The following is a 26,460-nucleotide window of genomic DNA, read 5'->3' on the forward strand; positions in this document are numbered from 1 at the left end:
ATTTTTCTTTCACACCTTCACCCATTTAAATTAAAGTTATCAATTCTTTTCATTTTCTGACTTCTCACAATTTTTCCGCACCACGTAAATATGTTTAACCGTCTATAGGTGGCAGAAAAATTGTATACACGAGCACAGTTCAAGTAACTCCGTGAGAGTCTCGTTGCGATTAGGATTTCAAATTTTGCCTACCTACGTCATAGGAACGCGTCAAGATATGCGGAACCAGTAATTGAAACGAAATATTCATGTGCTCGTACCGCGTGATAATATTTCAATGAAAAATGTCGTATTAACAAGGGTCGTGATTTTCGGTCACGAATTCTTTCGACTCTCGGCTGTATAATCTCGCTCTCTTCTCACGAATCGAGTCAATTATGCAGTCGAGAGGGAACCGGGCCGAGTATCCCTCTCTTACCGAAAACTTGAATACCGAAGGAATGCGATATGAAAGTTTCGTGAAGGGAGACGAGAGAAATTTTATACTTGTACAAAGCGGCGACTGTCTGCCTTCGGTTTATTTCGCGTGTTTCGATTCGTATTATATACCTACGCAGTATCCTCCTAATTTCTACAGCCATGCATCTGATACCGTTGCTGTGACATCTGTAACGCAGCATATCGACAATCGCATCCTTCGTTTCTCCATTTATATCGGGCATATCAAGCATCCCTCGAGAGTCAAGAAGATCTCCGAACTGCTTGCCAGCTGTTAACCAACGTTATACGCCAGCAGTAATTTCAAGGATTATATATTCGACGTCGCGTGATTCACCCGCTACAACCGCGCACATTTCCTCTAATTAGTACTCAATCAATAACAATCCTAGGCAGCGGTGCCAAAGCCTCCGCCAACGGGTCCGGACGGCAGGGACGGAGAAGACGAAGCTCCGCTCACCCGAACCTTTCATTATTTTAGCTTCGAGGACTCGAAAATAAATTCCCCGCTATACTTATAACTCCGCAGAACTAATCTCACACTGAGACGATGAGATAAATATCTTGGCTACGTAGATAGGTGTATCGTGTAATATAATAACGGAGCGGGTACATCGGCAGTCGTTTTCTCCCAGCTCGGACATATATCTGATCTTTTTTAAACTTTTTTTTTTTTTTTTTGTTAAGCACGTAAAAATGCAAAACTTGGACGCGGATAGTCTAATTAGTTGCAATTAGTCTCGCCATAAAATGGCGCTGCGAGTCACGATTACAAGTGTAATAATGGGTAATTATTTGTTATCCAGAGAAATCGCAAAACATATTATACATTATATGTATGACAAACGTTTCCAAGTACCGTCCGTATAATGATTTGGAAACTATTATTTCAACTCAGCCTGACAGTAAGAGAACGATCGGATCAAATTACTTGTAGCCACGGTGATAAAAGTAATTATTCCTTTTACAAGTAATCGATGCGTGAATCATGTTATGTGTGTTTTTTTATTTTTTTTATATTTATTTATCGTTTATTACAAAATAACCGACGACGATTGGAGTATATTCTTGATCATCATATCATATCGTACAACTCCGTACCGAGATCGGTAAGCGTCAAAATTGAATTCGGTTATCCAACGAAGCATAGCGGCGAGGTGGAATCACCCTTGTTAATTCGATCGAAGGAGAAGAAGAGAGATAGGAGCCGGTGTGCAGCAACGTGCAGAGCGGGGGCGTGGATGTCGAAAATAGACGGCATTCCTATGACAGGGCCAATTGCCAACCCCTGTTATATTACAGGCACGCGGCTTACGAGTCGGTAACAAAAATCGAATTCCTCCGCTCATCGGGCATCGGGATTGATCGGTGAGTCGACGTATGCATTTTTTTTTTTGTTTTTTGCTAAATAATTTGAACATTTCATCCAATTACATCTGTTTCATCTGGCATTGCATTCGTTATCTTGTTTCTTCTTCTTTTTTTCATTCTCTTGTCGTTAATTTCCTTCGAAGGAAGTGAACGCGCGGAGACGTTGAACGCGGTCTATAAAAGCGACTCGATACCTGTGATCTTTGATTTTATGCCAGCTGCGTGGCCGCTTTCACTAGCCTGTCGATGTCAACCTTGTGGCGGTTTTACCCGCCGCAAGCCGATCGTGCAGCACGGCAAACAGAGGTTGTGCTACCTTTTTCCAACCGCACAATCATGCACGCACACCATGTTCCTCTCCCCGATCCCGTGCCTTTCGACACGCGCTCGAATCAACCATCATCGTCCATGTCAGCCAGCCGCACCGCAGAATATATGTATGTAAGGTAGGTACGAGGTTTGAGTGTCACAGGGCGCTGCCATGATATTCCTATCTAGCCGTGCACGTATGCGTATATTCGCATACACGTGTACGCAATGAAGATTCAACGCGCGTTCACCTTCTCCGTTGCAAAGCGCCTCGTTGAAAACAGCTTAAAATAGATAGGACTTTACCGAGAAACCGAAAGAGCCGACGAGGGGGGAAAAAGACGAAAAGAAAAGGAAAACAACAACGTCGAGGTGGTGGCAGAAAACTCAAAGACGATTATTTGATTCCTTTCTATTCTCTCCTTTCATTACACGCGACGTACATAACGTGTATATATGCGCGTGCGTGTATGTGTGATACAGTTTTCTCCCTCTTTTTAGCCGACAATTCTCCACCGACTTGTACATAATATATAATATATAATATAATACATGTATATATAAATAATTATAATATATTACAGCCACGACTTTTCCACTCGACATTTACCCGGTACCTGGAACGAGGACGCGGCCGGATTTCTTACATGGTAGCGTTATATACACTAAGATATTTAAATTAGAAACAAATTACTCCGCGCGGGTTGTTGGATATATACCTGAATATTCCGTAACGATCGAGAGCGAGGATAAAGAAGTTCTAATCTATCGATTAGAGAACATACCTATACATCTATACATCTATACATCTATACATCCATATATATACAATATATGTATTTTGCTGAAAAGGAATGCCATGACGTTTCCCGCATTTGTTCAATAGAAATATATTTCTATAATTGTCAATGCTTGTTTTTCATTACGACATGCCGAATAACATACGTTCGTATTTAAGCATCGACCTCGAAACACGCAAAATTTTCACAAGTTTCTCGTGATAATTCTCACTCGCAAGATCCCGGATGTACGAAATTCGTTGAAGAATAAATTGGTAAAAATAAATATGAAAATAATAATAATAATAATAATAACAAGAAGTGAATAAAGATACGAGAGAAAAAAAGAAAGAGAGAGAGAGAGAGAGAGAGAGAGAGAGAGAGAGAGAGAGAGAGAGAGAGGGAGAGAGGAATGAAATAGAAAAAACGAACTCTAATTTGTTCTCGCTCTAGCTACCGCGAACTGGAGTTCCAATTATAAGACCAGAGGAGTATGACAGAGATACTTGGTTGGTATCGCGACAATCGGCAATGACTGCAATATCGCACGGCGCAGCAAGCAGGCACATTGTACTACATACCTAGCAGCAATAAGTAAGTACGTGGTGGCCCTGGTGAAGAACGAACGACGATTTGGCACAAGGTCGAGTCACCCAAAGCCGTCCAAAGAGCAAAATTTCACACGAAATGCGATATTTGCTTCGCAAATCGTCGCAAATGATCATGGATTGCTCTGTAAATATATCTAATACGTACAAAATGCATACGTACGCATGGCTCTCACGGCGTTACGAAACCGATTTATTTGCTTCCTATTTGTTTTTGTCCTTTCCCCCCCCCATTATTTTTCACTTATTAACATACATACATATATATAACATTCCTTCAACAGTTCAACAAGTTTCTAATTTTTCACTCACTGACTACGCGTTATATTACAAGAGAGCCCGAGGCACCTTCTTCTCCGCATACCATTCGTATATTCGTATTATTATATACCTACAATCTTTCTCGCAACGTACAAACCAAAGCTATAAGGCTGTTCGCAATTAACCGTAAGTAGTACCGCGGGATTATCATTCGAGAATTCCGCCTCGAAAAAATAGACAGTCGTGAACGACTCCCGGATTCCTCGTATGTTGAACACGTAAAAAGGGTATGAAAAAATAAAAAGAAACGAGAAAGAAAGAGAAACGAATAAAGAACCGTAGCAGCAGCAGCAGCAGCAGCCAGCGTTTTTGATCATCGCAGACGATCCGCCGCACTTTGACATCGGCAGTGGACAAAGTCAGATAACACGTGCGTAAATATACTGTATAGATAGATGGGTAAACCTCTACGTACGTACATCGACGTACAATAATTTTCCAATTCCACGTACAGGCAAGCACCTAGCAAATTTCGTTTAACAACCTGCGCGATTGACGTCGGACCTTTTTCACGCTTCACCGATTCGTGCTGGTGTATTAATACGCGAATACACACATGCACGCATAGCTGCACGCTGTATCCTACATTATATACACGTCACAATTTGCACACACGTAAAGCGCAAAGTGTTGCGCCAATTCCCGGTAGCGCGAAAACTTTTTTCTCGCAAGAAAAAAAAAAAATATATATATACACATGTATATATAATAATAACAATTGCGTTCAGTTACTGTACGTGTCCGATGTACATAAAAATATATGTAAGACATGCCGGTAAGTTAAGTTTTTTTTAGAAATATATAGAACGTAGAACGAATGTGCCGCGTAATTGGAAATTTGAATATAGTTTGAAAGTTTCTTTGGCCTATATACGTTTGTATACGTGTGTAAAATGTATGTAATAACGTAGAGGTATAAAATTGTAATAGGTATACTCGCCCTCTTTCACCTGTGCCCATTTTCGGGTTGTGCGAAGCCTCTTTTTGTTGATAATTATCAATTTTTTTTTTTCAATTCATTGGAAAAAAGATAAGGATCGTGGAGAGAAAATACGTATACGTATAACCAAGGACATCGTTGAACCTGAACGCGAAATTGCTTACGCTTCCTCTCACCGCGTGTAATAAAAAGAAACATCCATACACACGTCGACGTATGTTATTGCGTATTTACGTACACGTACACGTTTCGGACAGATGTAATTTTTCGAAATACCACGAGTGGTAACGTTGACGCCTGGAATATATGATTTAATCGCGTATGTAATATACAGAGAGAAGAATCGAAGAGAAGAGGACCGTGAGGCTTAGAAATTCAACATTAAGGCTTGGATTTGACGATTCGTGTGATAAATTCGTACACGATTCTAAACTCGAGATATAAGCGTGTAAAGTCAACCGACAGCGTACAAAAACAAAATCGTGCAGAGGCATATTTATGTCGCGCGAGGAATAAGGACAAAAAAAAAAAAAAAAGAAAAGAAAAAGAAGAAAAAATTTGATGGCGTAGAAAAAATGACGAGTAGAAAGAGTGTTTTTTTGGACAATAGTAGAAAACAGTTGTGTCTGACGAACAGAAGAGACCTAGACCCAGTATTCGTCGATAGAGTTGCCTAATAGTTGAGGCAAGAGGCGACGAACGGAATTGGGTTAGAAAGTACGGCTATTACAAACGGACACGTACGCAACCTTCGAATCGTCTAGTTTCTTGTGAAATACTTTCGACTAACAATTAGAAGGAAAGCTCACATGTCGCCGCGCGCATTTTTTATAGAACAGCTGTAACACATCCATATCTGTATGTACCTACGTACATCGGGTGCATTCAATATTCGTGGACTCTGATCGCGACTTTGATATTTACACAGTCGCCGATCGAGACGCAAACAGTTGTCGTTGTTAAACATACAAAACAGAGAAAAGCTCTGTCCGTACACCGCGGGGAGTTTCAATGTACAACACAAAGGAAATGACGATGACTAATAGGAGAAGAAAGAAGAAAAATATTTATTATCATTCGACCTGAAAGAGAAGAAAAAAAACAACTAGTAATTATGGCTAAAAAAAAAAGAAAGAAAGAAATGGGTAGAAAAAAAAAAAAAAAAACTGCAAACGTACAAGATGGCAATATTTTCAATAAATTAGTTACGCATCGATGCCTCGCAGAAATTGAATTGGTGTACGAAATTATTCGGTTAATGTGTTACTATGCCGACGATTAGCGAAACGAAAAAATTTTCACTTCGATTGTATATGCATAGGTAGACTTACACGTGTTCTATACCGTTTGTGAATTTGCACGTATACACTAGTACGTATACCTGTAATTGTGTGTTAAATGTCAAAAGCACGATCGCGCGTTCGGTGACGCAACATCGTCGGTATTCCCGTGCAATGCCAGACACTAGTTATTGCCATATGGCAGTTTCGCTTATATTTCGTACACGACCATTTATGCATATTGTAATAATAACAACAAGAGTAACAAGTCTGCAGCGGAGCGTTAGATTCGTGCCGTATCCCAAGCTATGACGCATAACGCGTACATACGTGTATGCATATCCGCATTCAAACGTCACCTTTTTTTTCTTAAGGATATTCATTTTCACTCAATATTGTTGTACAAATAAATATACACGTACAACATGCCAGTCATCTTGCAACGCGAGCGTGACAAAGCTCAAATACGAAACGTCAGAAAATTCTCTCATCTTCTCCTTTGTACATCGTGCACGACATTCGAACTGAAATAACGACGTTGAGGAAATAATGGTACCTCAATATATTACGTACGTGTATGCGTTTCAAAGTCAATAGAATTTTAGATGATAAACACGTAGTTACGTGTACAGTGGTGAATTGATATAAAAAACACCGACGAATTTGTATGTTAAAAAAAAAAAAAAATTTAATCATTTTTCAATCTAAGAGAGAGAGAGAGAGACGTCGGGTCTTCGTCAGGCAGGAAAATAAAGTACCCGAATATCTTCCGGCGAACCCGAAGAGGTTCGTTCCGAATGCCTGAGCGCTTCTAGCGACCCGAATAACCAGCGCGCTGATTCACCAGACTTGAAGACTAGCACAATAAGGAGGACTATAAATGCTTTAGTGACTCACCCACCCACCACTCATGGACTCCGCGGATCCGCCGCGCCAGACACTCGGATAATAAATGTGATTTCCGTAAAATCAATCGTCGTATGAAACATTGTACTTCCGATTTATTACCGGCGTTAGAAACCTGCGGACGGGAGTTTCAGCCGCGAGACGGACCCTTGCGGAAATCGTGCAACAAGATTTGCCGAAAATAGACTGGTTTTTTTGCTTCTTCCAATATGTACCTACCAACGATAAGTCAACTCAATTTCGCTGGTTGCAAGGTCAGTGTTTTTCTGTTTTTAGAATCGGACTACTAAGAAATAGAATCCGGTTAATTTTTTTTTTTTTAAACGAATCTAGATTCGTTGAATCGCACCTTTTCGCTTGTTCGAAGCCTGCGTCATGAATAATATGTATAAATTTCGGGAATTTACTTGTTACATTTATAGATGCGTATGATATACGCAATTCCTTGAAATTTTTATATACTATTCCTACGGTCGATGTTCTCCTACAAATCCGAGGACGGAGCTTTGGCGAAGAAATTTTACGAAAATTAAACAATCGTTCGTACGATGCATAATTTGTCTTACAGGTATGTTTCACACCGGGTACCGTTAAAGAGACGACCGCATTTGTTCGTGATCGCCTGAGGTGGCATGAGAGGTTACACACGCGAACACACGCTTGTGTAACAAATAAGAAGATGAATCTATACGCATCATCATATTTATAAACGGTAAATAACACTATACGTTCGAAGGTATTAGAGGAGAAAAAAAGGGGGGATCTGGTAAAATAAAATGATATATTTACTGCCATGCAATGGTGCAATATTCGAATATTTTGCAGGAATGTGTTTTAAACGGTTCTTTGGTCTGGAATTCATAAATATTATACCCCGCCTGCGTATAACATACAATGCGTCAATTCGATGACCGATTTTCAACATTATTCATAACGTACGTACACGGCCAAGTAAGAAATTTTTAATTAGGCGTAAAACGAGATGTAGAACATACGTTGCTTGGTACATGCAGTGACATAAATGGACGACGGACGTGTACCTCTATCCTTGATACAATGCGTAGATCTTCCAATGAAAATTACGGTAAATAACCGTGTACCTTATACGTTGTACGCGATGCAATACCAAAGAGATTTTCCGCCGGCGGTTATTCTCCTTCTCCTATAATAATTCGCGGTATGTATATACATATACACACACACACGCTATACAACGCATCACACAAATTTCCCCGCCTACGATGTGTAACTCGATGACAAATAAGAGGAAAAAAAAAGCAAAAAGAGAATACCATAGAAATGACAAAGTAGGATGATCCATTTAATGACATGGAATTTCCCAATGGGGAATTAATCAGTCGCGAATAAATTTTCCTCGCGTCTCGTACGGTGACTATATGCAGGCGTGCGTGTAAAGATGAAATAAGAAGACGTCAGATTGTATACCGTCGAATTGTCTTAATTACTTTAAAGAACAGCGAATCGGTGCAGCAGCGGAGCTTGGTGCGGCATTGCCGCATGATCCTTGTCGCAACTCTTACGTCACCGCGAGAGCAAACGGGATAAGTCCGGTAAGCCGTGATGGGTATGTAGGTACGCGACATACACATGGAAAAAACGTGTGTAAAGGCGCGCGCGCACACACACACACACATTACACCTGTATGTGCGGCATACCGAAAGGCGAGCTTGCCTAGTTTTCTTTCGAGCCGCGAAGCCGCGGTCTTGACAGACGTACCGCGATGTCCGATAGTGTGTCAGTAGGTTGGCGAATCCGCGTGTGCCACCCAAATTTGGCACGCACCAACACCTGCGTCTTTCTCTCTCTCCCTCCCTACAAGGGACGCGTATAGAATACGTGCATCAAACGCGTGGCCGTCTTCTGCGTTATGTTCTGCAGGCGTAATGCATATATTATATATATATATACGTATATCAGGGTGTTTTGAGAGGAATTTTTTTTTTTTTTTTTTTCCTTGGAAACACGTTCAAAAGTTTCATTCAGGTATAAAAGTACGCCTGTTATAATGAGGTCGAAAATTATTTAAGAACCTTGAATAACTTTTGAAAGAGTAGATTTCTCATAGAATGATAGATGACCTTTTTTGTAGAGCGTTATATTTCCCACAAAAATATGTCGTTGGCTAGTTATTCAAATCAGAAGGAGAAAATACCATTTTTCTCGCGTTATTCCGATGGAAAATGGAAAAGTGCGACGCGCAACCTCCTAATGTTTAATATTAAGAGCTCAAATTTTAGCAGGCCTATTTCTATACCCAAATGAAACTTGAACCTGTGTCCGAGAATTTTTTTTAAGAAACTGCCTGATATATACAGCCTCTTTCCCCCGAAATGTACCCTCCCCGATTTAAATCGTTTCTCGATAGTTTTATCCACGTATCATACGTGTAACATACATATAACGTGTAAGACGCGTAAAACTTGGCGAAACCCCCGTGTTTTTGTAATGTCATGTGACGCAACTGATTGACGCGTATTCCATCTCACATGCGTATATCGTCGGACCGAAGTAAATAGATAGTATTATTGAAGATAGGTATCGCATAGCATAGAAACCCCGCAAGGTGGTAATTAATTGACGATAATTAGTCGTTTTTCGTATCCCGCTTCAGTACGTTATAAACACGTTAAATGCGCACATGTGTGTTCGCTGGTATTCGTTTATCATTTACACGTAAGCTCGTATACCGCGTAAGATTTTCCATCGCGGTATAATTTGATAGCTAATAAAAGGCTCACTTTCAATTTGCACGATCGCGCGCAATATATATATATATATACATGTATTATGTATGTATGTATGTATGTATGTATGTATGTATGTATACATACACACATATACGTTATGCACATAAGAATGTTTGCACGTATTTTTACGTCGAAAGAACCAAGAGACGTTGTATTACTATAGACGAAAACCGGTCGGGTTTTACGCTTATAAATTATGCGCGGCCTAAAATAATCTAGGATTATTCCAATGAGCAAATAGATAGATAGATAGACGGACTACGCGAGACTCGGCATGTATCGTTTCGCTCGCTGCAACGCTCTCGATAAACTGTATAATAATCGAGGTTTACAGTCTGCTCATATTTCCATTATACCAGCATTTTTTCCTCTTCATTCACCCACGGTACGTTACAACTTTTACGCCGAGTTTAGAACGTCTCTCGACGAAAATTGACTTAAATATGATAAAAATACGACACTCGTGTTATATTTCACATACGTACACGAGCATGATACGATAATTACATATCGGCTCGTTATTGCCCCGCAGTTGTAGTCGTAGTCCTTTCATTTTCACACTTTTTCATCTCCTCGTATTCTTTTCTCGAAATTTTGTTACCTTTTTTCTCTCGAAATAATCGTCATCGTCGTCATCGTCGTCACAAGTTTCAGGCTGTCGCTGCGTCTAACCGACCGCGGACTGACCCACAGGGTCAACAGATTTAAACCTAGGTATATGCCTATCTATACAAATATATATATATATCATACACAAACGTCGTACATGCTCGTTCGTGCGTCACGACAGTTTTGCAATTCAATTCCTCTGCAGACGGCAGTAGCTATAAAGCCCGTTCTCGAATAAACGCGTACATATAACACAACACTGCAATATAACGTGTAGTGGAAAACGACGATTACGACGACAAAGAAAACTATAGTAAGCTGCTTGCTACTTCGATTTCGACGATGATATAATTTTCAGACAAGAGGGTGAGAATATATACTCTCGACTATGACATATGTTATCTTTCTATATTTACACACTGAATGGAAATGAACCGGGAAAAACGCACGATTCGATCGTTACGCAAGCGGCTTAAGAAAATTTCCCTCAATCGCGTTGTCATGCTCCGCGGGAAAGCGGTTTTAAGCAGAAATCGTTTCGCGAACAATGTATCCTCATATATATATGTATATTCAAAAAAGAAATATATATATATATATATATATATATTTATACAAGTCATGATATCGTGAATGAGGCGGAGCCAAAGACGTACGATGATGGAATCTTATCTTGGATGTTAACGAAACCAAATACGGTCGTTTTCGTTCCGAAGCTTAAACGAGGCACAATAAGACATACATAAATACATGCATACACACATGCAATAGGATATATACGCGTATAAAGACGCGTACGTGTCAACCTCGGCTGCCGCCGTCGTCGTTTCTGTTCTTTGAAGTCAACCTGCGTCATTGTGTCAGGCGAAGCTAGAGTTAACGATCGTTCCTTTTAATACGCGATAACATGATAGGTAGGTACGCACGTATGTGTGCGTGTACCAACCTACGACGATGCGACGTCTGCTGCGTTCTTACCTTAACCGTGGGAATATTAATTTTTCTCCCCCTCCCTCCACCACGTACTTGTCGCCCGATTATCGAATTTCAACAAAAATCACGGTTATTCGCGTATGCACACACACACGCGGTGTAAAAATTCTCATTACCTCAACGTACACCGATACCTGTAATATGCTTATGCATCTGCAGTACGCAGTACTTTTCGTCCTATCGCATATCTTGCGTAGGTAATCCAGTATATCTACCTATAGCTTCTTGTTTTTCATAGTTTCCATTTCTTATTACCATTAATATCGTTACTATTACGAATATTGTTGGTATTACACGTATACGTACTTTGTTTTTTTTCCCCTCCATCTCCCATACTTTTCCGTACATTTATACATTACAATATCGCACGTCTACCTACACTACGAAAACTTTCGCGCGGCCTTCGCTCGCGTCCTTCTCTCCCTCTCTCGTATCTCTCTCCATCTTTCCATCCACCTATCCTATTCCATCCGACGATCTCTATCTGCGTCGGACATTTCGCGGTGTCTGGGTAAGTGCGCTTCTGCGTAATTGCGCCTTTGGTGTTTGTCGAGCCAATCTGGTCGTTCTTAGCGTGTCTCTCTTGGGTGGGAGAGAGGTTGGCCAGGCCGTTCTACCTCGCGTTCCGCCTGGTTACAAGATAATTTTAAATCGTTACCCCCCCGCCTGCCTCTGCCCGGTGCGAGATAACTACCGCACGACAAAGAAGAACGTCCGCTAGGCGGCGGAAACGCGTCGCGACGTCTCGTCCGAGGAAAATAATTCGAGCTCGCCTATTTACCCCAAGTTTTACAGCCTTTTCCTTATCGCGGCAGACAATTGTTATTATTACCGTCATTGTCATTTCCACGCATCGCCGTGGTTTGTAAAACTGAATCGAGTTTCGCCCTGCGCGTTGCATCGATGGTACCGGAAATAAGGCGTGTTGTGCATACACGCTTGTGTTACATAATAAATAAATTCGACGTGACAAACCGAAAACGAACGTAACGGACGCGTTTTTACGTAGGTGTCGCCGCTCCGGTAGGTATAATAATCGCGATTGTTGAAAAACCGCACACGTCCGTGTTATCCGAGTCGTCCGATGACACGGTATTTTCGCCCATTCCCGAGTGTTGCGTAATACGTAAGTATACGCGCCCGTTCTCTCTGTATCTTCGCGCCCACGGGGAATCTTTTCGGGATCACTTCGTGTTAAATTGTTGTAAAAACAGAGAGAAAAAAAAATAAAAAAAAAATGGAGGTTAAAAAAAAATCAGTATACGTATAGATATATTGCAGGATATTTACAGACGTCTCGTGCGGCTCACGAGTCCGACGATCTCTAGGTCACGTTCAATTTTCTAAATTTTCTTTCGACCGTTCCATACACAACACACATGCATGTACACATACATACACTATACATAAATGATGCACCTTCCAAATATAAGTCCCCCCCCCCGTCTTTCATTTTCGCGGTCGAAACGTTGTGCATATATACTCTCTTAATATTCGCGGCCCGATTCTTGCGTCCTCTCGGCATATCTCGCCAGGTACATACATGCGCGTATCTATGCGTATAATACGTATACGTAAGGTGATACTGGACATATGCGTGCGATAATTGAAGCGACGTAACGCATCTACGCGTATGTAGGTACGCGCATAACCGCGTAAGCTACGGTATACTTTGAGAACATCGTAGAGCTTGTCGGACGCGGTTGTAACAATGTGCGAAGGTAACGAGGAGACACGTATGCATGTCGGCTGTACGCATGTGTCGGCGACGATTGTTAAAATATCGCGTTTAACGGGGCTGGGGGGTGTGGGTGGGCAGGCAAGGGCGTTTCCCCCTTAATTAACGCTCGGCGAATGCGGTGTTTGTGTATTAAATCGTTGTCCATTTTAGACGCAGCGTACTTGCACGAGCGTCGAAATACGTGCAACGCGATGCATCGTCGTTTACGATACACGCGCGAGTATATCGTATGTGTATATAAACCCCGGAACGACGAGTATAGAGGAGCCGGTCTTTTGTTTCGGTTCCTGACCCGCGCAAACTTTTTCCTTTCCTCTCCTCTCCTCTTCGCTCCTTTCCTTATTATCGAAGTTACAGAACTGCAAGGTCCGGGCGTCGACGACCTACCGTAAAGATAGATCTCTGTGTCGGTGCGAGGTGGTGTTCCTTGCTTTCCTTCTTTCTTTATTGAAAACCGACCGAACCCAACGACCTTGAGCTTTCCTTCTCGAACAACTTTTTTGTTTTTTCAAAGCTTCTCCCTCCTCTCTCTCTCTCTATCTCTTTCTCACGAGCGGGGTTTTTCTTTCACCGATGTATCTCGTCGGACGACGACGCGTATCCAGGCGGGCGAAGGTCAGAGGTCCGGGTATCAAGCGTTGGAGCCGATTGGTGAGTGGCTGACTTGGACGGCGAACTCGCCTCTTTTATACCGACTCCGAGGCTCCGGGCAACCTGCTGCGCAGGCGCGGCGGTCACGCGTCGCGCGTCGTTTCAAAATATTCCACGACTCCTCCGCCTCTCCACCCCCCCTTCCGCGCCACACTTCTCACACACAGCACACACACGTTGGCTGTAAGCGCGGTTCTGCGTTCGTTCATTGCGGGTGACATCGGGGGCACCTCCTCTACCCTACTCTACGCTACTCTACTCTACTCTGCTCGACTCGAGTCGCGCGTTCTTCAAGCCTTATAGAGGGCCGGAGAGAGCTACTAGGGCACTAAAATTACTCCGAATGTTAACCGGATGTTGTCGCACAACCCTGTGCCCGAAGTTGCCTTGTAAGCTTATACGCGCACATACGAATGCGAGCTCGAGAGAAATGACATTCCGACGTGTCGCGTTTTTCCTGTTTTTTCCTTATCTTTCGTTTCTTTCCTATCATTCATTTTTTTCGTTCACACGACGCAGGTATACAATAACGCGTGTATGTACACGCGTCGTACGTATCGCGTGTATACGTACATACGTGCGTTGGTACGGTCAGTTTTTTTCCCCCGATATATCCGTGATATTCCTGGCTGTTATAATAATAATGACAATCGAGTTCCACATATTACGAGAGACGAATTATTCGACACGTTCCTGCGCGCGCGCCAACGCGTTTTTCTTCCGACAAACCGTTTGGGAATTAGAATACAGAAACAAAAGTAGGTATGTGTGACAGGCGGTCAACGTATGAGGATCCCTGACGCATTCTCCCGTCTCTGCACATGGGTGTACAGTAATTTTTATCACATATTCGATACATTGTCCTGTTACGGAGTAAGCGACGTACCGACTATTCGCTATAGAGTTTATAACAAGGCATTACGATCTAAACGTCAAGTCGGCGTGATGTTAGCACAGCATATATTGTGACGGCGTTAAATGCCACAACAGGCCCCGTTATCAACGGCGTCGACAGACTGTTGGAGATAACCGTGCCGATATTTTATCTACACATGCATTTATACACAATGTTTATATGTTGGTGGCGATAACGGCAAATCTTTACATTACACATGGTTATATTACTTTCGTAAATGAATTAAGACGGTCACGAATTATTCTTACAGGCAAGCATGATACGACGAATGAAAATCTGAACCAATCACGTGATCTTGCTCAATATTCATTCGACAATTTAGTATTTCTAAACCCCCTCCCCCTCCAATACGCGACATATAAGAGACGACAAAAGGATAGTAAAAAATGACGGCAAAACTTGAAAATGAAAAAAATAAAAGAAAAAAGTACACGGTTATCTTACATTCAAATTTCTACCGTACAATACGCGGCAGCTAACATCCAAACATACCTGTATTATATTTGTACTTCAAAAATCGCAAGATACAGTGAACATAAATTTATATCTAATTATCCTCAATTTTCTACAAGTCAGAAGCGGGACTGATGTCGTATTTCCGGGGATTGATCGATAAGCTTTTTCCATACAAAACGCTGCGTAAAAACACGTTTCGCGGATTCTCATATGACGCGGTAAAAGTATCCCACTTTGTTTTCAATCGGAAAATGTTAATGCGTGGGAAAACGTTATATGTATAAAGGTTAAAACTCGAGGGTTTTACGAACCCTCCAAGTGTGCCGTTGTTCGATGGTTGAGGCTGACGGCTCCGCTCTTTCCTCCTATATTTGGAAGGATATCTTCGAAACCGGAAATCACACGCGTCGCGTGTCTCAGCTTACGAATCTCGGATTATGCAGAACTGTGTCGCGTGAGTAAGGGAAAGATTCAGCAGTCCATACGATACATGTATATACATATATAAACATACGTACATAACGTAGGCGCTCACCATTGTACGAGTATTATATCACGTATAAAACAACAGACCCGAGTAACCGATCCGTTGCTCTCGACGTCGGAGGTTTGTGCGATGCGATTTTCCGTTCCGATTAAAAATTACTCAGAGCAACAACACTTCTGTATATGGTACGTTTGAAAAAGCTTGATCCACGTGTCTCGTCCCTATCGTCATTTTCCGCGGTTAGGTAAAATTCGAGACGACCTCGACCGACGCCTACGCGGCGCCGTGACGTCACACGGCGTCGTCGATAACGTAGCCTGTAACGCGTTTTTTCTCGTAGGTATAGGTATACGCAGGTATCGTGCCTCCGAATACATAGCTGTATTCCCAACGAAACGACGCCCCCCCAGCCTCAATCCCACCGGTAAATCCCCGTCAACGGCGTCGCGACGCCGCGCCGCAACGTCGAAACACACGAAAGAGGAAAAGCCCGATTGATGGTTGTCGCCGACGTTAATCCCCCTTCGGCACTTTATTACTTGCGTATCTATAGGCAGGAATATGCGTATTGATAATACGAGAAGAAATCTTCTTCAGCTTGGAGAAAAAAATTTCGTTAAAACAAAACTATCTATAGGTAAGCGTGATCTTCTGCAATTTCTTTCGATTCTTTCAAATTTGAACACGGAATTAAATATGCGCAAAATCCGTGCAACCATCCGAAGTGAGAATAAGAAAGATAAATTATATCAACACGTTCAAAATGGCTGGTATAACAGACGTTGCATAATAGAAAGTTATTATACATACACACACAAGTTGGTATAGAAAATGTCGGACTCCATTATTGTCGTAATTTTTACAGCGTTAATAAATATGACAACCTCTCGCTAGAAAGACACGCGAAAACCATCAATGTGGCAATATCCAATGTTTTTTTTTCAATGACGTTAAATATTTACGATATAGATTATAAGAACTGCGCCTATACACGAGATAGCAGCAAGTCATCCGGTTATGTAGAAAATAAAACTTATAAATACGGTACATCTCGACGATTTAAACAACGCTTAAACGATGTCGAAATTTAACGGCATAACTTTTAAAACGGTGACCTAGAACCGTGAGTCTGTTACACAGTGAGAAATATTTAATATTAAAGTTTCATACATCATCGGCGTTACAAGCAGATACCACGATAATAAAGAATATTCTTGAAAAGCAGAAAATTTTCAATTTTCGCAATTATAGGCACGTAATAATTAATCGGCGATGGGGATTTAAATTGAAACCTTGACTGTCGACGCATAATTTCAAATTCGACAATCCATCGTGAAGTTAAAATCGTTATTACATGCTGTTACATTTTGTTTGTAAACTCTCTTGTTCCTGAAACGGACAAAGAAGACCGCGTTATTATCATTATGCATAGGCACATGTACAAGTGAGTTTACAACATTCTTGAAAGGCATGAATTATACGGCGTTATCAAAGCACGTTCTTAACTACCGTATTTCTATTCATCGTATCTTCACATTATGAAAAAGGAAGTAAAGAATCATCGAACACGCGCAGCACAAATAAGGCGGATAAAAAGTAGAATGAGAAAGAAACAAGCACGCGAAAGAATCTATCAGTACGTACGTATAACAGGCACGGCCGTCTTTTAGCGAGCCTTTTACGCACCTCCTTACAAGACACACACGCAAACACACAGACAGAAACAGCCCGCAAACTAAAAATATTTGTAAAGTGTGCCTCGCTTGTATAATCGTAGCGGTTATCCGTTTTAAAATGCGTTCTCTGCCGAAAATAACTTCGTTTGAATTTCGAGTGGGTGTTCCTAAAACCTCACACTTTTGCTAAAAACGGTAGGATAGCATAAAAAAAGAAAAAAAACCCGTTCCATTACCTCTCGTTCTCAATTCCTCGACGATGGTTCGGTCCCACCGGAGTAGGTACTTGGCCTAAGAAAAATACACCACAAACGACATATCGTATGACAAGAACGCCTTCGAGGGTTGGAGGAATAAGCCTGCGGCGTGCGCCGCGCTATTTCTGGTTTCGGTTACATATAAATTTAATTTTTTTCCCCACCTCTCTGATTTTCCTCTCCTCTCCTCTCCCGATTCGGCGCAGCCTCCGTCTCGCGGTCCAGCGACGAATATCGGGACCCGGTTTGACAGCTCGATTATTTCGCGCGTCGTCATTCGCCTTATTTTCGATCAAAGTGACCGAATGCATAATTGTCGGAAGTCTGCGGATTTTCGAAACTGAGGCATCGTCTCGATGCCGGATTTGCCTCACGACTAGCGTCGATTGATACGAGTAAAAGATGCTGCGATACAAGGTGATTTCGGTACGTGCGTAGCGGTGATCGTTGATTTTGAATCTTGAGTCTTGCGAGGACCGCGGAAACGTATGATAAGAGAACCGTAGGGAGTTGAATTGCGGAAGGGGAATCCGAGGGGCGACAGGAAACAGGCGACACAGGGGAAGCGGAGGAGAGGTTCCGCAGACGATGGTTGAGGCAAGACGAACGCAAGACGAACGCAAGAACAACGGTACGTACGGTGGGCTTCGTTCAGCGCTAAAGCAGGTATAACGGTTTCTGGGCAAGGATGTGGCACAGTCCTACATACCTCTGATACACGGGCGCCCGGGAAAAAAAGATGAGGAGATAATAAAAAGAACGGAGGGACGGCTTTGCTTGCTGGAGCGCGGGGAGAGCGAAAGAGAGACGGAGAGAGGAGAGAGAAATGAAAAATCAAGTTTCTGCCACGGAAACTGAACGTATGCGGTGTAGGTACACCTGAGCCGCTATTTGATCGTAAGGGGATATTGGACGTGGAAATTTTCTTATCAATATGATTACACATGACGAACTTAGGCGTGATTTTATTGAAAAAATATCTACAGATATACGTTTATGTATTAAACATGTGTAACATAAATTGAAGCCGAATGCATAAAGCCGGCAAACATATGGCAACCCATATTTCGCAACCCTTGAACATCGTTTCAAACTAAATTTGTTTAGTTTATCAATGTTGCTGGGCGTGGAAAAAGAATTTGGAAAATTTCGGCATGGATCGCGGATCGGTCGGACTGATTTGAATTGTTCAATGGATAAAAGAAGCTCGTATTTCGAGACTTTGTTTAAAAAAAAAAAAACAAAATAAAAAAGAACTCTACACTTTATTCGGAATTTTTCGATTCAGTATGAAAAAAAAAAAAAAAATAAAACACCCAAGTATAACTTGAAACCGCAAATTTGTATGTACGTGTATGCCGAAGCGTCCGAAATGCCACATATTATAGAAAGCGCGTGAAGCATCGTGGTTGACCGGTTCAACCGGAGAAAGAGAGAGAGAGAGAGAGAGAAGGAGGATTCATTTTTCTTTCTCATTCTGGTTCTAGTATACGAGAACGTCCTTATCTCTCTCACTCCCTCATTATGTCGCTCTCTCTCTCTCTCTCTCTCTCTCTCACACACACACACTTTTCTCCCAGCGGTGAACGACGCCACGTCGACGTCGTAACGTTTATATATCAGACACGTGCAGGACACCTGTGGCAGATACGATATAAATGAAACGGATAAAGGAGAACGCAGAGAGAAGATGAAATGAAAAAATGAAGAAGAGCGTGTCCGTATAACAGAAAACAAATTGCCACATAAGAAGAAATATAGAGTTTGATCGATAGTGTAAATTGGAACATTGAAATTCCCTATCTCCGTATTGTACGGAAAAGGATACATGTTATTTCAAAATATAAAATCTTACGATTACAAATTAAAATGCGATCAGCGTGCAGCTTCTCAACAACTAATATCGCAAACTCTACGAAGCGATATTCTAATAAAAATAAATAAATAAATAACGACGACGACGCGTCAACAATTCCATGTTACCTACAACTGGATTTGTTGCCAATTTATTCCGATCTTAAAAAATGATCCGAGTACAATAGCCACGAAATTTTCACAAATTGTCGACAATTTTTCTTTCCCGTCAGAGTAACCTCCGTATTACAAGTGTAAAGAAAATCAAGTTTTTCACATTCAGGTAGGAGATGAGAGCCGGAGATGGCAGCTTTCGTTAACTCGGAAATGGAATTGACATTACACGTATACGTACGGTAAATTCCCGAGAGGGTATCTCTTTCTCTTTCTCTCGCTGCTAAACGAAGCAGTATCGCGTATGAAAAATATTGCGGAATTCGAAACGTCCTCGGTTCGACGAAGTCGTATTTGTATGATCTACAGAATGCATTACACATAAAATCTTAGACATGTATTCTAAATTACATACAAGGCGTAACACACCTTGTAGAGAGTGAGAAGGCAAACAATCAGCGATCGGAACGTCCATCAATGTCTTCCTGTGTCTTACACACGCGTACGTGTATGCGTATATAATTATAAGAGGTGTGTGCGTGTGTGCGCGCCTAAGTAAGAGGTATCTATAGTTGCAGGTCGGCGCATGCCGATTGGTCAGAGGATCACGGGTGCACGCGGAACAAAAGTGTAACACAAGAACACTTTCGCTCGCATACTTGGAGAGGCTTTCGCCTGGTGCAAGTCCCGCTAGTTCTCTTCTTCCTCGGCGTTCACCCAACTTCTCCAAGCCCCTCTAACGCTCACTTCTCTCTCTTTCTCTCTCTCTCTCTTTCTCTCTTCCTCCCCCTCTTTCTGTCTTTCTCGGTGCCAACTTCGCCATCCGCTGACCACTTCACGCGGCATCTTTGTACTCACTCACTCACTCACTCCCCCCTCCCATCCTCCTCCTCCTTCACCTCCTCCCCATTGGGTCGCCCGCAGTCTCCTGACAAGAATCCGGATCTAGTCTCAAGGTTTACATAAAGGAGCTGTACGAAGCCAATCTTTTTTACTACAGCCAACCTCTCACGTGGAGCCAACCGACATACCAGCGTTATACATATAACGCAGGTATGTATTCGGTGGTAAAAAAACTCCGTGGTGTACAGGGTGGTCAATTTGTTTACGCACAATGTACAACGTACGTACGCGCATGAAGTTGGAAATTTTTCATCGACGATTTCGCCATCAGCGGTATTTCGATGATCCTCGAGCAGAGAGAAGAGAAAAAAAATACGCGATAGAAATCGAACCCAGTATTAACAGTTCTTCGTTCACGCGTAACTACGTACGTAGTTTCGAATTCATGCCTTTCGGAGTTTTCCTGTCAAATTTTCAGCGTGTATTTAAAGCCTGTTTTCAAGCCACCCTGTATACGTGGCTCAGGTATTTTTATACCTGTATTGATGTACCGAGGCTACTAACTTCGTAATAACTGCTTGAAGACTGCAGCGCTGCCGTTGCAGCGCGTCTGCAGAAATGGAGTAAACAAATTTCTGTTATTTCCTTAACTACACGTTGCACCGTGTTCTCCGCGGATGTTTCTTTATATTCTCTTTTCTCGGACGACGGAGTATTAACAGCGATACGCAATTATGATACTACTTCAGAGGATAGAAGATAAAAAATATATATATATATGTACGTTATTATGAAACATACAGATTTTGAACGATGTACACCGATTGGAGAATTTTTCGTGAGGTATATTACATAACGATATTTCCACCGATCCGACCAAATTTCCGATTGAAACCAATACTTCTAGAACTTATTTATACCGAGGCGAAAGAATGGGAAAAACTTGTGCCAATTGTCGAAGGAAGCATTGTACAATAATATTTATTAATGTTTTAACCTTTCGGTGCAACTTGTTTTCGCTTCGAAACAAAACGCGAGTCTCAATCCTGTACGAATATGTGACACATAACGCATCCCAATACCTCGCGTCGGCTGCATCGCTACTCATTGTCACATAATTCGTACAGAATTGAGATTCGCATTTTATTTCGGAGCGAAAACAAGTTGGCCGGAAGGTCAGGGAATTAATGAATATTATATTAGTGTACATTACGTAATTACCTACCGAGTAATTTCCTTGTAGTGACATTTTTACCGACCGAGATGGATCGAACTGGATCGCGAACGCGAGATTGTCCTCGTTATATTAAGGCACGTAGGCTGCACTACGTTACCGACTGCCTGCAAACGAACGTAATACGTCTGCATGCGGCGAGCACCCAACATTTGCAAAGTAAATATATTTCACGTTACATGTTTGACACGAAGACGTGGCGCCAAAGTGTGAAAAAATGGAACAATAAAAAAAAAAAAAAAAAAAAAAAAACTTCAAACAAAATCCCCGATCATCCCGTGCAAGTATTTGTTTTGATCTAAATATAGACGTTCTGCGTTTTACGCAATCCGGGTGACGTTTGCGGATCGACGGCAGCGTAACGTCAATACAATAACCGACCGAAACCGAAGGACGTCGCGAATAAATCGAGAGGCGGTTAATCCCCGGCGGCTAGTTGTAAAATATTAACGTACATCGCCGGTTAGCGAAAGAGAGAAAGGGTGAGCTAGAGAGCGGAAGAGAAAAAGAAAAAAGAAAATGTTCAAAAGCTGGAGGGTAATTATTGCGGCAGGATCGATACAAGCGGGATCATTTCGCAAGAATCAGGGAACCGGTGTATCAAATTTCTCGTAGACCTTACACACGTAAACTGCAATAATCGCTTGTAGCAAGATGTAAGGCGAAAATCCGAGATCGTTACATCTCATGGCGATTCTGCACTGACGTTGAGACACAATGGCGAGAGACTCGAGAGACAGGCAACAAGTTTCAATGTATGCGCATACCTACGGATAACGTTATACATATAATATACATACCAGGTTTATAGGTGTCTTTCTATTTATCTGCCTGTCTGCATGTCTGCGTGTCTATAACGTTGTTACACGTGGATAAAATACACGTATAACAGAGTATATAATACACCATATACATACAAAATGACTTTCTCCGCGCTCGGTTTGCTGTAGCAACGGAATTATATACACCTATACGTCATGCCCGGGTTTTTAGTACGGTCTTATTATTGTTAGCGTATAGTTATTGCATTATCTATCCGTATTTTGTATCGGTATTGCAACCGATTGACGAAAGGTAGTTGGAAAAATTACACGCCGCAAATGCACAAGTGATTATGTATAATAATAGATGATAATCGAGTCCAGGTTGCAGCTTACGATGCCTACAATCCACACTACGGCAAATCCGAGAAATCTTACGATACGTAACAAGCGAATCTCCAATTTGATCATAAATAATTAATGCACGCACTAATGCGAAACCCGCACATTCGAAATTATTCGTCCCCCAGAGTACCGAAATCATTTCGAAAATAAACGACTCTCCGTGAAATTCCTTTTAACACAATACCACAAATTCCTGTATAATATGTGTTATACGCTGTTTCTACGGTGTCGTTTCGAAGCCCGAATTTACGCATCGCTGCGGTTGCGTAATTATGTAAGCAGAAGAAAAATTCTGTCTAATCCTCGGCGCAACAGCGAAGCGAAGGAACAGCCGAAGGCCACGAAATCGAACGATTTCATTCGGCAAAAAGATAGTTTCCTCCTCTTTATTTTTATTATTATTGTTATCATTATCATCATCATCATCATCATCGTCATCCCGAAATCTACATTGTTGCGCGGATTGCAATCCTGTCTATAGGTATACATAATATAATATACATAATACAAGTATACCGGCCAACATTCTTTAACCGCAAAATGAATAAATACAAATAATAAATAAATAAAAAACAAGACGCAAAGTGGAACGAAATCGTTCACTTTCTTTCGCAGGAATGACAAGTTTTTGTGACCGAAATACCGTCAACAACCGTGACACGTATTATACATACACGTATTCCAGACGTGATTGCTCAAAGAATAAAAACAGAAATCGACGAAAGAAACTACGTTGTACGTTGAAAAGAATCGCGGTTAAATAAATTTAGTATAGCTTCAAATTATTTATGTTTCCACCTCCCTTTTTCGTCTGTCACGTAATTATAATACATACAAATTCCCGGCAATTGTTTGCATGTTTTTCTGGTTATTTCTATGTTAAAAATTTCAATTTTGTTTTATCGCATTGAAGCGGGCAGAAAAATTTGCGAGTTACTTTTCCGCGCACTTTGCAATACAAAAGTTATATATTTTCAAAAAATTGACAGTACTTCAGTGTTACAGTTAAGCTCGTATTGAACAAAATGTTTGATGGTCGATACAATTTGCAGTTCTGAAGAGGATCCCTTTGACAGGGTGAAAATTATAACATTCCTCTGACTTTTATTTATTACCCCTGATACTGAAAATTCCACACATAAATTGGATAAGATCTCGAGGAGCCTTTGTTTCTAAAACGGTTATAAAGTGTTTAAAGGGCAGAACGTAAGCTTTAGGAAAAGTTTGGATTAAACTTTGTGCCTAATTTGGATTGCAGGTTTCACTTGGCGAGCTGCTATAAAAGTGACTCGCAAAAGCAGAGGGTTACTAACATCGAGAATGGGCTCGAAAGACTCATTTTCAGGCTTAAACTCTATGATTGCGATTTAGCCGTAGTCATATGAATGTAATTACAGAATGTAAACGTAACTTGCTCGCATTTGATTTGATGCATCAATTATTATTATCGCATACCGTATTAAAAGAAAAGTCATTGACATCGCCAATCAATATAGATCGATTTGTTGTTGTTGTTAATATTTCTAATCTAGAATCTTATATATTCCAGGGTGAAATTATACACAAAGAAAACAAATTTGATCAACTCAATCGTATAATGCATACGTGTATAATTACGTGGCGTGTATAGCCTTACAAGGTCGTCACTTCCGTATTGATATGTAACCGGACCCATTAAATCACGATCAAATATTCGACGTGTCGGAATGCATACGATATGCAAACACATAGCAATTGACGAAATCGCGCCGGTGACAAGAGCTGCAGGTATTTTACACGCCGTATATTTGAATTCGCATTAGCTGCAGTTGTGAGAAATGTTAATCTCGGTTGACAATGGGTAGCTTTGTATTTTGAATAAAATCAGAATTAGCTGTTCGGTGGAAAATATATACGTAAAGACGGAAAGAGGAATAAACATACTTGAAGCCGACCAAGAAACGTCGAGAAAGGTAAAAAAACAAAAAAAAAAAACGTGAATTATTATTTACGACGACGGCGTTTTTACTTCCTCGTCGATGGGTTTTTATTTTTCATTAATAATCAAATTCGACGTGTCTTTCGCGCCTAGTTTTATATGTATGCGGAATAAGCGTTTAACATATTGAGAGAAAATAGGAAATCACGACCTGATAATAAATTCCTCTCTATGGATCATAACAGCATACTTTTCTTTCCTGTACACGGTGAAAATATACCTAGCGGCGTAACTGCTGCACGATTCGGACGATTTTTGGCCGATAAGATAGTTTCGATATGTACACAGAATAACGATGACAAAACTGCAGTCGCGTCAAAAAGAAAAGGCATGTTCGAGACATACAAGTTTGTAAAAGAAAAAAGGAGAAAGAGAGAGAGAGAGAGAGGGGAAGGAATGATAATGCGAATCTGTCGACTTGACCAAATACACCATAGAAATATGAAAAAAGCAAAATCAATTATAAGTCAACGTAAACGATATTAAAAATTCAATCCAAATTAACGTTCGATTGAAAAAATAACTATTCTGTTCACAGAGTGTAAAACATTTACTCACGTCTTTTTCGTACATATACCTGTAAATACGTACGTATCGTCGAATTTCAAAGAACTTTATCTCGAACAAGAAAGATGGTCAAAGAAATGACGGAAAATAATGATCTATAGTACCGCATGAAAGTTCAACTTTCATCGGAGCTGCAAAATTGGCGCAGTGATTAATATTGCAACCAGTATCTCTGAGGGTATAAGCAAAAGTTGAAGTCGAGGGGTAGGTAAAATAAGATGCACGCACATCACGGGTATGAGGGCTGAACCGTTGAATACTTTAAGAGGTTGTAACGAGTGCAGCTGCTGGAAACGCCCGCAATTCTCGTCTGCATCATAGACAATTCGGATTGCAACGGGTATACATTTTTACACGTACGTATACAATATACATGTAAAATACACACGTACACATACCTGCGATACAATGTCGAAACGTGCCTCTGTAAATGATTCACCCGTCGAACTCCTGAAACCCGGTGAATATTTCACGGGAAATTGTTCGGAGAAACAACTATGGAGGAAAGTGCAGTGTAGGAGTAATACGTGCGGACATATATCGCGAATACATAGTGCAATCGTCTTCGTTCGTCCAGAATCGTATAAAAGAATTAGATATCGATCTCTGCGATACCAAATTGTCAACGCCCCGTCCTTCCGCATTACAATATTAAACCGATGGATGAAATTCTTTGATCCGCCGCACCGTTCATTCACTTTTTAAGGCGCTTCTAATTGAACTTGCTGCGATACTCTACAATTTTACCTGTAACCGTGTATATAAAGAAGCGATGTACCATGTGGTGTAAAGATTTTATATGATATATATCGTCAACAGTTTAATTACTCGAGCAATTAACACGATGACTGATGAAAACTGAAATTACGCGCGTGTACGGTGGTTCTTCCGAAAATTCATTTACGTCCTGTAATCGTTGAGAATTGATATCGAAGATTCTGAGGAAGAAAGAGAAAAAGAATACACGTGTGAAAATAATAATAACAACAACAACAACAATAATAATATCGATGGGTTTTTCAGCGAAAAGCGTAACCGAGATTGATATTCCGTAGATTTAGGAGGTCAGAATCAATAATTTAGAGGACAGTTACCTCGGCGACCTCGAAGTCGACAGATCGAGAACTCGATACTATTCGTCGTGTATTTATAAAACCGTAAAAAAAAGGGAACGTAAGAAGAAGAAAAAAGGTATCG

At 41.1% G+C, this 26,460-nt stretch overlaps 1 protein-coding gene across 2 annotated transcripts in view; it reads right to left on the reverse strand.

Annotated features, from left to right (window-relative positions):
- LOC124185870 (RNA polymerase II elongation factor Ell) overlaps positions 1-26,460 on the reverse strand; it is a 65,863-nt gene that overhangs the window by 14,765 nt on the left and 24,638 nt on the right. The window contains exon 1 of one of the 2 annotated variants that reach the window (XM_046577083.1): positions 13,452-13,743. The exons of the other annotated variant lie outside the window; for it this stretch is intronic. The gene's annotated coding sequence lies outside the window, so the exon portion shown is untranslated. Of the gene's footprint in view, positions 1-13,451; positions 13,744-26,460 lie in introns of those variants that run through there. 2 annotated transcript variants of the gene reach the window in all.

Source organism: Neodiprion fabricii, chromosome 6, assembly GCF_021155785.1.
Source record: "Neodiprion fabricii isolate iyNeoFabr1 chromosome 6, iyNeoFabr1.1, whole genome shotgun sequence".
Classification (NCBI taxonomy): domain Eukaryota; kingdom Metazoa; phylum Arthropoda; class Insecta; order Hymenoptera; family Diprionidae; genus Neodiprion; species Neodiprion fabricii.